A 13,162-nucleotide genomic window follows, 5' to 3' on the forward strand; every position below is an offset into this window, starting at 1 on the left:
GAGTTTTTCTTATCAGTGTCGGAGACGAGGCGAGATATAGTATCTTCGAGCCTTTCTCGTCCACCTTGTTGTTGAGTGAAATTTTGTGACTCATTTCTTGATTGCTGAAAGTTTGTTCGTTGGTTTTGTTGGTTACTACTATTGCCGGTTTCCCTCCAACCAAGGTTTGGGTGGTTTCGCCATCCTTGGTTGTAAGTTCCCGTTGGAGGACCCGACGGCCTAGGTCTATTATCAATGTAGTTTACCATTTCTTGTTGATCGTCCGTTTCTTTCATGCAACTCCAATTTTCATGTGACCCACCACACCCTTCACAAGCCATAACCGAGACTGTTTTTGTCATTTCTAATTTTTTTATTTTTGAAGAAAGGGCCTCGATTTGGGCTTGTAAAGAGGTGCTTTCGTCGACCTTATGGGCGCCCGGGGCGATAGACTTATTTCCCCGGGGAGTGTGCCATTGAAAATTGGTTTGAGCAATTTCCTCAATTTGATTATATATTTCGTGTGGGCGTCGATTACCTAAAAGTCCCCCGGAGCTAGAATCAAGTGTCTGCCTAGTGTGTGGCAACAATCCATTGTAGAAGGTGGATACTTGTTGCCATATTGCGAGGCCATGATGGGGACACTTGCGTAATAGCTCCTTGAACCTTTCCCATGTTTCATATAAGGATTCCCCGTCCTCTTGTGAGTATGTGTTAATTTCAGCCATTAATTTAGCAGTTTTAGAAGGAGGGAAATACTTATATAGAAACTTTTGGGCTAGTTCATCCCAGGTGTTTACCGATCCAGCTGGGAGGGTGTTGAGCCAAGCTTTCGCTCGGTCTTTTAGTGAGAACGGAAACATACGGAGGCGTATGGCGTCGTTTGATGCTCCATTGATCCGAAAGGTATCACATATTTCTAAGAAATTAGTTATATGTAGATGAGGATCCTCGTCCGCAAGCCCGTGGAAGGTTGCGGAGTTTTGGAGCATTTGTATCAAATGCGGTCGAAGCTCGAAGTTATTGGCTTCGACATTCGGAGCATTGATAGCGGCGCCTAGATTACCTACGGTGGGCCGTAGATAATCCATAAGGGTACGTTGGTCCGCCATTGGGGGTGGATCACCCGAAACCTTCTCTTGGTTTTTGGCTTTTAACCTTTTTCTGAGAAAGCGTTCAGGTTCTTCTAGCGGTTCTTTTATGTCTTTATTGGAACTGGAGCTCATACACTACGTGAGGATGGTGTCGGGTTCCAAGTCCTGTAATAAAAACAAAAAAGAATATCGGTCAGAAGGTTCACCACGGCCCCGTGTTGAGCGACCACGGCCCCGTGGTCGGAAATACAGTGATTGTTTTCCAGATCCCAGTTACTGGAAGTTGGACACAGCCCCGTGTTGCACCGGCACGGCCCCGTGGTCAGCCTTCTGTAACTTGAAAAACAAAAACTGCCAGTAACTTTGCTGAGCACGGCCCGTGTCCGACCAGGCACGGCCCCGTGCTGAGCTCTGCAGAAGCTAAAAATCTAAGAAAAAAAAAATCCTAAAAATTAAAGAAAAATAAAAATATGATTAGGCCGTTGATTCCTAACTTTCTTAAAATCCTTGTGTCCCCGCCAACGGCGCCAAAAACTTGATGTGCGTGAAGTGTAGTATATTTTAGATGTATATTTAAGCCCTTTTTACACTTTTAGCCAAGTTTTAAATTTATAAAACACGATACTCACTAACACTAAACACACATATTGTGACAACCCGAAACCTAGAACCTTCATTGTGTCTTGATGCGATATACTTGTACGTTATGTGATTAGTTGAATGATTAAACTTAATGATAACGTGAACTTTTATGTGCTTTGTTTTGTGTGCATTGTATGTATATATGTATGTGTGTTATATGTGAACCGAGAACCCGACACGAAACAACAAGGACCCGACTCGAGACCATGTGGTCTCGAGTGAACCGTAACCATTAGGCCGGTTTGGGCCTTTGGCCGGTTGGGCCATTGGGCCGAAAACCCTTAGCCGAAACCCATAGGGTGCACACACTTGGAACTTTGACTATAAATACACTACCTTAGTTAGTGTTACCATTTTGTTGAACATTACAACACACACTCTCCTACTTCTCTCTCTCACCTAAACTCTAGAACACAAACACACTCCATCATTCTTGGATCTTTGGACTTGGATCGGCTCACACACACACCCGGTTGGAAGCTTTTCACACACCCTCGAAACCCATAACCGGTTAGTGTTCTTGATGTTTTGTTGAATGTTAGTGTTAATATGTTCATGTTATGTTTGTATGGTGAGATTATGTGATAATATGGTAGTTAACTTAGTTATGCATGATGTTTGAAAAGAAATCGGTTCATGAATGTTCTTGTTATGTGTTGAAATTTGCATAAATGCTTGATGTTAAAAATGGGTTCATTGCATGTTAAAAAGGTGAATAATGATATTGGTTACACTTGGGTTTGGATCCGAAAAGTGGGTGTTTAAACTAAACAAATCGGCTAATGAACATGTTTGTCATATAGGATGCATGCTAGTAAATCGTGTCTTGATGATTGTTCTTAGTTGTGGTTGATATAAGTGTTGAAAATGCTATGAACTTGATGAATATAAGTTTGAATATTTGAAGAACACTTTGAATGATAGTTGAAGATTGAAAACCCTTGTGATTTTGATCCATCTTTGACTAATAGCCTGATTAGGAAAAATGTTAGTGGATTTCTATTGGTTATTTCCGGATTTGGGCCTGATTATATTGTACCATAAATCTGACTATCTGCATCAACACGTGAACTTGAAAATGACTGCTACCGACTCGCAATCACCCGGTTGCGACTCGCAACCACAGCGTGATGACTCGAGACCACGCGGTTGCGACTCGCAACCATAACAGGACAAGCCGAGACCACAGGTTACGAGTCCCGTTGCGACTCGAGACCTCAGCATGATGAACCGAGACCATGGTTGCGACACCGGTTGCGACTCGCAACCATCCATGATCAACACACAGCATGACTCGAGACCATGCTTGCGAGTCCGGTTGCGACTCGAGACCACACTTTTGGGCCTTAGTTAATGGGCCAGACTGATGGGCATCTGTGTCAACTGCTTTTACGTGTTTGGGCCTAAGTAGTTGGGCTGAACTTGTGAACCGTATGTGCTTTTATTGACTGTTAACTGTTACTGCTAAACGTGCTTGCCAAACGTGTTGAACATTTGTGCACTACTTGGTTCGAATCTGATTATACGTGATATCCGTGATTAGGACGTAACTGACTACTTACGACTTGACTGATCTTTCTGTGATTAACTGCCGAGCAAACCGAGGTGAGTTCACACCCTTTACAAAGCATGGGATTCCCTGGGTCGGGAACGGGGTTAAGGAACGTGGATTCCTCGTCTACCTTGGGTAGGACGTCAGTGGTTCAGGAATGTGATTCCTCGTCCGGATGGACGGATAAACGTACTAGACTAAAACTCTATCACGAAGTCCCTCCTTTTTGTATCGACTAATCGCCGGGCCAATGGCGAGCGGGTCATTAGTTAGATAGCGCTATTTAGGTCTGACAAGCCTCACACCGTGCCGCAGAGGACGGGCGTGAACTAATGGATCTGGGGCACGTCAATGATGATAGACATTGATGTTTTTCAGGGCACATAAACATGACTACAGTCAGCAATCGATACGGTAACGAGTCTAGTATACACATGGGGTAGCCCCCACGGCTGGAGAGCCAGATGATGTACATGGGGTAGCCCCCACGGCCGGAGTGCCGGAGTAACTGGGAACGAACTGGTCACGTTTTTAAACAATGGGGTAACCCCCACGGCAGGATGCCAGATAAAGTAAACTGTTTTCGAAACAACTAAAACGAACGCCCACCCGTGAACTCACTCAACTAGTTGTTGACTCGTTACTACATGCTTTGCAGGACCATAGGTACTCAGTGGGAGCTTGCATGGAGGAGGATCGTTGTGGGACAGGGATTGCTACAAGACTATGTTAAACTTGAAACTTTTGGAACTTATGTTATAACTTTAAACTTATGCTTCCGCTTGCAACTTAAACTTATTTGTTTTGGAACACCAATCGTGAATGGTTAAACTTTTATAACTATTTATATGCTTGTTCAGTATGATTGGTGGCTGGATCCTGGTCAGTCACGCCTCCAAGCGGTAGTACTCCGCAGGATGCTTTCAGTGTGGAGCTGAGGGCCACTTCAAGAAAGATTGTCCCCAACTGAACCAGAACAACAACAACAATCAGGGGAATGGTAACAATGGGAACAACAACAACAACAATGGTGCTAGGGGACGAGTGTTCGTGATTGGTCAAGGTGAAGCAAGGAATGATCCCAACGTGGTGACGGGTAAGTTCCTTCTCGACGACTTTCATGTTACAGTCTTATTTGATTCGGGTGCCGATACTAGCTATGTGTCACTAGAAGTTAGTAAGATGCTTAAGCGTATTCCTACACCCCTGAGCGACAAGCACACCGTAGAGCTAGCTAATGGTAAGAGTTTGGAAGCCTCACACGTAGTCAAGGGTTGCCAGCTTATTCTCGCTAACCAGACCTTCTCTATTGATCTTATTCCTATTGTCTTGGGTAGTTTCGACGTTGTCATTGGGATGGATTGGTTATCCCAACACCGAGCAGAGATTCTTTGCAACGAGAAGATCGTTCGTATTCCTGGTTTAGGTGGTGAACCTCTCATGATTCGTGGCGACAAGAGAAGTGCTGTTGAGAACATTATCTCTCTTCTTAAAGCCCAGAAATGCTTACGAAAGGGCCACACTGCGATTTTGGCTCTAGTTACTGATACCACAGGAAAGGAGAAGAAGCTAGAAGATTTTCCCGTTGTACGCGACTATCCCGAGGTATTCCCTGAGGAATTACCTGGTCTTCCGCCCCATCGCCAAGTCGAGTTTCAGATTGATCTAGCTCCTGGAGCCGCGCCTGTAGCCCGTGCACCTTATCGTCTAGCGCCATCAGAGTTGGAAGAACTCTCCACGCAGCTACAAGAACTCTTGGATAAGGGTTTTATTCGTCCTAGCTCATCGCCTTGGGGAGCTCCAGTACTTTTTGTAAAGAAGAAGGATGGTACCTTCAGAATGTGTATCGACTATCGCGAACTCAACAAGGTGACTGTGAAGAATCGTTATCCTCTACCGCGTATTGACGACTTGTTCGACCAGTTGCAGGGGTCGAGCTACTATTCAAAGATCGATCTGAGATCGGGATATCACCAGCTGAGAGTTCGGGAAGAGGATGTCTCTAAGACGGCCTTTAGGACTCGATATGGGCACTATGAGTTTCTGGTCATGCCGTTTGGGCTGACGAACGCACCGGCAGTTTTTATGGATTTGATGAATCGAGTGTGCAAACCGTACCTGGACAAGTTTGTTATAGTTTTTATCGACGACATCCTGATCTATTCTAAGAGCAAGGAAGAGCACGAACAACATCTACGACTTATTCTGGAACTCCTTCGGAAGGAACAGCTTTACGCAAAGTTCTCGAAGTGCGACTTCTGGCTTCGTGAAGTCCATTTCCTAGGGCATGTGGTGAACAAGGATGGGATTCACGTTGATCCATCCAAAGTGGAATCTATTAAGAACTGGCCTGCGCCTCGCACACCAAAGGAAATTCGCCAATTCTTGGGATTGGCAGGTTACTACAGGAGATTCATTAAGGATTTTTCTAAGATCGCGCAGCCTCTCACCTTGTTAACACAGAAAGGCGTTGTTTATCGTTGGGGAAATGCACAAGAGTTAGCTTTTCAGCATCTAAAGGATAGACTTTGCAGTGCACCTATCCTTTCACTGCCAGAGGGCACAGAAGATTTTGTGGTTTATTGTGATGCATCAATTCAAGGTCTTGGTTGTGTATTGATGCAACGAGATAAAGTCATAGCTTACGCCTCACGACAACTCAAAGTTCACGAGAAGAACTACACGACACATGATTTAGAGCTGGGAGCTGTTGTTTTCGCACTTAAACTATGGCGGCATTACCTGTACGGAACCAAGTGCGCCATCTACACCGACCATAGAAGTTTAGAACACATATTCAAGCAGAAGGAACTGAATATGCGGCAGCGACGATGGGTCGAGCTGCTGAATGACTACGAGTGCTCTATCAGGTATCACCCGGGCAAGGCCAATGTAGTGGCGGACGCCCTCAGTCGGAAGGACACTACGCCTAAGCGCGTAAGAGCTTTACAACTCACGATCCATTCTAGTCTACCTTCGCAAATACGAGCTGCTCAGATAGAAGCACTGAAACCAGAGAACATTAGAGCTGAAGCCCTACGCGGGTCAAGACAACGCTTAGAACAGAAGGAAGACGGTGCTTATTATGTGACAGGACGCATTTGGGTCCCACTCTATGGCGACTTACGAGAACTTGTGATGGATGAAGCGCACAAATCTCGCTACTCGGTACACCCTGGTTCGGACAAGATGTACCACGATATTAAAACCACGTATTGGTGGCCCAGCATGAAGGCCCACATAGCAACTTACGTCAGCAAGTGTTTGACTTGTGCGCGAGTCAAGACGGAATATCAGAAACCTTCAGGCCTACTTCAGCAACCAGAGATACCACAATGGAAATGGGAGCAAATTTCCATGGATTTCGTTACTGGCTTACCTAGATCACAGCGCGGAAACGATACTATCTGGGTGATCGTGGATCGACTCACAAAATCCGCACACTTTTTGGCAATCAAGGAGACGGATAAATTCTCCACTTTAGCAGAAATATACCTCAAGGAAGTTGTCTCGAGGCACGGGGTGCCCACTTCTATCATCTCTGATCGAGATGCACGTTTTACTTCGGAACTGTGGCAGGCAATGCACAAGTCTTTTGGCTCACGTCTTGATATGAGCACAGCGTATCACCCGCAGACGGACGGGCAGTCCGAGCGTACTATCCAAACACTAGAAGACATGCTTCGCGCTTGTGTAATCGACTTTGGCAACAGCTGGGAAAGGCATCTGCCACTCGTAGAATTTTCGTATAATAACAGCTACCACACCAGCATTAAAGCTGCTCCGTTTGAGGCACTGTACGGACGTAAATGCCGGTCACCCCTCTGTTGGGCAGAGGTGGGGGATAGTCAAATCACTGGTCCAGAACATGTGGTAGACACTACTGAGCGGATTGCTCAAATACGACAACGCATGGCGGCCGCTCGTGACCGTCAGAAGGCATACGCCGATAAGGGCAGGAAACCACTTGAGCTCCAGGTTGGGGAGCGGGTTTTACTCAAAGTTTCACCCTGGAAGGGTGTGGTTCGTTTTGGTAAACGCGGCAAACTCAACCCACGATACGTTGGACCTTTTGAAATCCTTGAGAAAATAGGCAAGGTGGCCTACAGACTGAAATTACCAGCAGAACTCGGGGCAGTTCACAACGTTTTCCATGTGTCAAATCTGAAGAAGTGTCTGTCAGATGAGACGCACGTAGTTCCTCTGAAGGAACTCACGATCGACGAACAGTTGAAATTCGTCGAAGAACCTGTCGAAATCACGGACCGGGATGTTAAGGTCCTCAAGAGCTCTAGAATACCTCTTGTTCGAGTTCGTTGGAACTCACGTCGCGGCCCAGAGTTTACCTGGGAGCGCGAAGATCGGATGAAACAAAAGTATCCCCAACTGTTTGAGAACAGTACAAACGCTACTGAGGCTGAAGCTACGGAATTTCGGGACGAAATTCCAGATCAACGGGGGGTGGATGTGACACCCCAGGAAAACCGGGAAAACCTTACAACTTGACTAGCTTCCTCAGTGAGTGCCGTCAAATTTCGGGACGAAATTTCTTTCAACTTGGGGATGATGTGACAACCCGAAACCTAGAACCTTCATTGTGTCTTGATGCGATATACTTGTACGTTATGTGATTAGTTGAATGATTAAACTTAATGATAACGTGAACTTTTATGTGCTTTGTTTTGTGTGCATTGTATGTATATATGTATGTGTGTTATATGTGAACCGAGAACCCGACACGAAACAACAAGGACCCGACTCGAGACCATGTGGTCTCGAGTGAACCGTAACCATTAGGCCGGTTTGGGCCTTTGGCCGGTTGGGCCATTGGGCCGAAAACCCTTAGCCGAAACCCATAGGGTGCACACACTTGGAACTTTGACTATAAATACACTACCTTAGTTAGTGTTACCATTTTGTTGAACATTACAACACACACTCTCCTACTTCTCTCTCTCACCTAAACTCTAGAACACAAACACACTCCATCATTCTTGGATCTTTGGACTTGGATCGGCTCACACACACACCCGGTTGGAAGCTTTTCACACACCCTCGAAACCCATAACCGGTTAGTGTTCTTGATGTTTTGTTGAATGTTAGTGTTAATATGTTCATGTTATGTTTGTATGGTGAGATTATGTGATAATATGGTAGTTAACTTAGTTATGCATGATGTTTGAAAAGAAATCGGTTCATGAATGTTCTTGTTATGTGTTGAAATTTGCATAAATGCTTGATGTTAAAAATGGGTTCATTGCATGTTAAAAAGGTGAATAATGATATTGGTTACACTTGGGTTTGGATCCGAAAAGTGGGTGTTTAAACTAAACAAATCGGCTAATGAACATGTTTGTCATATAGGATGCATGCTAGTAAATCGTGTCTTGATGATTGTTCTTAGTTGTGGTTGATATAAGTGTTGAAAATGCTATGAACTTGATGAATATAAGTTTGAATATTTGAAGAACACTTTGAATGATAGTTGAAGATTGAAAACCCTTGTGATTTTGATCCATCTTTGACTAATAGCCTGATTAGGAAAAATGTTAGTGGATTTCTATTGGTTATTTCCGGATTTGGGCCTGATTATATTGTACCATAAATCTGACTATCTGCATCAACACGTGAACTTGAAAATGACTGCTACCGACTCGCAATCACCCGGTTGCGACTCGCAACCACAGCGTGATGACTCGAGACCACGCGGTTGCGACTCGCAACCATAACAGGACAAGCCGAGACCACAGGTTACGAGTCCCGTTGCGACTCGAGACCTCAGCATGATGAACCGAGACCATGGTTGCGACACCGGTTGCGACTCGCAACCATCCATGATCAACACACAGCATGACTCGAGACCATGCTTGCGAGTCCGGTTGCGACTCGAGACCACACTTTTGGGCCTTAGTTAATGGGCCAGACTGATGGGCATCTGTGTCAACTGCTTTTACGTGTTTGGGCCTAAGTAGTTGGGCTGAACTTGTGAACCGTATGTGCTTTTATTGACTGTTAACTGTTACTGCTAAACGTGCTTGCCAAACGTGTTGAACATTTGTGCACTACTTGGTTCGAATCTGATTATACGTGATATCCGTGATTAGGACGTAACTGACTACTTACGACTTGACTGATCTTTCTGTGATTAACTGCCGAGCAAACCGAGGTGAGTTCACACCCTTTACAAAGCATGGGATTCCCTGGGTCGGGAACGGGGTTAAGGAACGTGGATTCCTCGTCTACCTTGGGTAGGACGTCAGTGGTTCAGGAATGTGATTCCTCGTCCGGATGGACGGATAAACGTACTAGACTAAAACTCTATCACGAAGTCCCTCCTTTTTGTATCGACTAATCGCCGGGCCAATGGCGAGCGGGTCATTAGTTAGATAGCGCTATTTAGGTCTGACAAGCCTCACACCGTGCCGCAGAGGACGGGCGTGAACTAATGGATCTGGGGCACGTCAATGATGATAGACATTGATGTTTTTCAGGGCACATAAACATGACTACAGTCAGCAATCGATACGGTAACGAGTCTAGTATACACATGGGGTAGCCCCCACGGCTGGAGAGCCAGATGATGTACATGGGGTAGCCCCCACGGCCGGAGTGCCGGAGTAACTGGGAACGAACTGGTCACGTTTTTAAACAATGGGGTAACCCCCACGGCAGGATGCCAGATAAAGTAAACTGTTTTCGAAACAACTAAAACGAACGCCCACCCGTGAACTCACTCAACTAGTTGTTGACTCGTTACTACATGCTTTGCAGGACCATAGGTACTCAGTGGGAGCTTGCATGGAGGAGGATCGTTGTGGGACAGGGATTGCTACAAGACTATGTTAAACTTGAAACTTTTGGAACTTATGTTATAACTTTAAACTTATGCTTCCGCTTGCAACTTAAACTTATTTGTTTTGGAACACCAATCGTGAATGGTTAAACTTTTATAACTATTTATATGCTTGTTCAGTATGATTGGTGGCTGGATCCTGGTCAGTCACGCCTCCAAGCGGTAGTACTCCGCAGGTGGGATTTTGGGGGTGTGACACATATGGGCAAGTGCACCCATCGTGGACGTAGTATAGTGTTGGTAAGATACCGAGGTCGTCCAAGGACACAAGAGCTTTTAATACCGGTTTATCCTCAACGTCTAATCAAATCAAAAGGTTAGAAAAATATTTTAAACTAAAAAAATAAAAACTAACTAAATGCTGAAAATAAAAATAAAATAAAAACAGATAGACAAGATGAATCACTTGGATCCGACACGTGTATTAGTATAACCTTTGATTATTTTCGCACTTTTGCACTTGTTTAAGAGATTATCTTAGTTATTGTAGTAGGCCCCTCTTTTGAAGGCGACGTTACCCTCAACCCAGTAGTTTGAGTCAGCAAGGATACAATCCTAAAGGGTCGGATTATTGAAAGATAATGAATTAAGTTATTAATGCAAATTGTGGTAGGCCCCGCTTCTGGCGGTGACGTTAACCTCGGCTAAGTAGTCTGAGTCAGCAGGGATACAGTCCTAAATAGCCTGGTTATAGTATTAATAGTAGTTAACTTATGAGGGGGTCAAAGAGTTTGGATCCCCGCCATCCAATACCTATGGGCATTGAAGGAGATCCTACTAAATTTGACCCAGGTCCCAAGCAGGACCTCTAAACGCTGAACAAGGGCAAGACCCTTACCAAACCGTTCCCTTAACCCCCGACCAGGTAGCCAACATACCTCCATATAGACCGTGGAGATATGAATGGTGAAAATCTTTTATTTTATATAGACAGTAAAATAATGCCAAGACACCACGGATAAACGATAAGGAAAGATCACCTTCAACATAAGTAACTAGTTATTAAAGTCATTAATACAAAACCAAATAAAAAGTGCAAAAGATTAAAAATAAAAAGTATTATACTAAACACTTGTCTTCACCAAGGCAAGTGATGTAAGAGACTTAGGCAAACATGGCCTTGATTGTCAAGAACTCTTACGATCAATCTTGGATCCCGAGACGACTCACACACTCTACGATGGACAATGGATGATGGTGGTGGATGATGGTGTTATGGTGGTGGTGGGTGGTGGATGAGGTGTGAGAGAGGTGGTGTGCCAAGGGATGAGAGAGAATGAAGCCAAGCTCCTCTATTTATAGGCTGAACAGAAGGCTGGACACGGCCCCGTGTCCGCTGGACACGGCCCCGTGCCCGCCTGACACTCTCTCTCCTCATTAATTGTAATTGCAAATTACAATTAATGCGCCTGCTGTACTTTCACCACGCCCCCGTGCTCGCTGGACACGGCCCCGTGGTGGGCAATGGAAGCTTCTACTGGTTTGTCTTTTCTGCTGCTTCCTGGGCACGCCCCCGTGTTCGCTGGACACGGGGCGTGTTCAGACTCTGTTTCTTTCTTTTTGCTTTGGGAGGTGCCGTTGAGGGTCCGGGCAGTCTACTTTTGTTCCTTTTCTTGTATTTATTGTAGAATTGGTGGTCTTTTTGCTTCTTTTGTGATTTTGAGCTCATTTCATCCTGAAAATACAAAAGGAAGACAAAAACACTCTTTTTCCAACATTAGTACTTAAAAAGGGTTAGTTTTATGCCTTAATTGATGTGTTTTATATGTTGCATTTTACACACATCAATATTCCTAACTATGAAGCACCGCAGAACCACAGATGGCGTCGTGAAGGGAGTGTTTCTGACGATGAAGAACCAAGGTTGATTGCTTTGGCTGACACTCAGCTTGGAGCTAAACATGGAATCAAGGCAACTAGAAGGTCTGCTGGCAGTTCTAGTGCGGCAGCACATGTTGAGGTTGACGTAAATGTTGCTGCTGAAGAACATCAGGAAATGTCTGTAGATCCTGATGTTCGTGTTAGTACTGGTGGTGATGGTGGTGCTGTAGTTGTTGAAACGGGTGGTAGTGCTGTTGATGCTGCTGGTGTTGCTGGTCAGTCTGGTACTGTTGCGACTGACAAGGGTAAAGGCAAGATAGATGAGGCGAGGAAGATAGTTGATGAAAGCAGCTCGTCTTCTGAAGAGGAAGGAGGTTCTGATGGCGATGATTCTTCGTCTGAGGATGATAATCCTCCTCCTCCAGGGATGATGAAAGTCTTTGATAAACGCGGGAATCCCCGATTTGTGCGTATCAAGAAGACGGGTGATACTGGAGACTCTGACAGGGATGAAGATTATACGCTTACTTCTCCGGGTTTTATCAGAAAGAGGAAAGCTAAACGACAAGGTACTCATGCGTCAAAGAAAGCTGCTGGTGATTCCTCTGTTCCTGTCTCTGTCCAGCCTTCATCTGCTCCTGAGCAGCAGGTTCCTTCCTCTGGTGATCAATTTACTGAAAAAGAGACGTTGGAGTTAATGTCTTCTCCTCAGAGGTCTTCTGGGACACGACAGGTGACTGTTGATCAACAGCCACCTGAAACTCCCACCTCAGGTACACATGCTCGACCCCCTCTCACTATTACTGGTCCTACAGGTGCCTCGGGTCAGGCTGGTCAGGCTGGTCAGTCTGGTTCTTCAAGACCTGAGCCTTTAAGGCCATCTCTGGCAGAAACCTTGTCTGGATTTTCTGAAGCTGACAAGGTACAATTCCTGATTGAACAAATCAGTGAATTGGGTGATATAGTTGGTAGACACACAAGAACTATTGAAGAATATCGTGTCCTGCGAAAACAAGATGTAGTGGCACACAACCAGCTATGTAAAATTGTTGAAGCTCAGAATGTTAAGATCAAGGAACAGGCTGAGGAAATCGAAAGGTTAAAAGAGGCAAATAGGGCACGAGATAGGGAGGTGGAAATTATGAAAAGACATAGTACCAATTTTGAGACTCAGGCGAAAGCATTGAGGGAGATGGTAAGTAATCGTGATGATAGACTGAT

The 13,162-nt window shown here is 45.0% G+C and overlaps 1 non-coding gene across 1 annotated transcript; it reads left to right on the top strand.

The window, feature by feature from the left end:
* The first annotated feature begins 606 nt into the window (after positions 1–606).
* On the top strand, positions 607–713 carry LOC118481451. The gene has a single exon (XR_004865660.1). It is a non-coding gene; the product is annotated as a small nucleolar RNA R71 (small nucleolar RNA).
* Positions 714–13,162: the final 12,449 nt, after the last annotated feature.

Source organism: Helianthus annuus, chromosome 8, assembly GCF_002127325.2.
Source record: "Helianthus annuus cultivar XRQ/B chromosome 8, HanXRQr2.0-SUNRISE, whole genome shotgun sequence".
NCBI classification, from domain to species: Eukaryota; Viridiplantae; Streptophyta; class Magnoliopsida; order Asterales; family Asteraceae; genus Helianthus; species Helianthus annuus.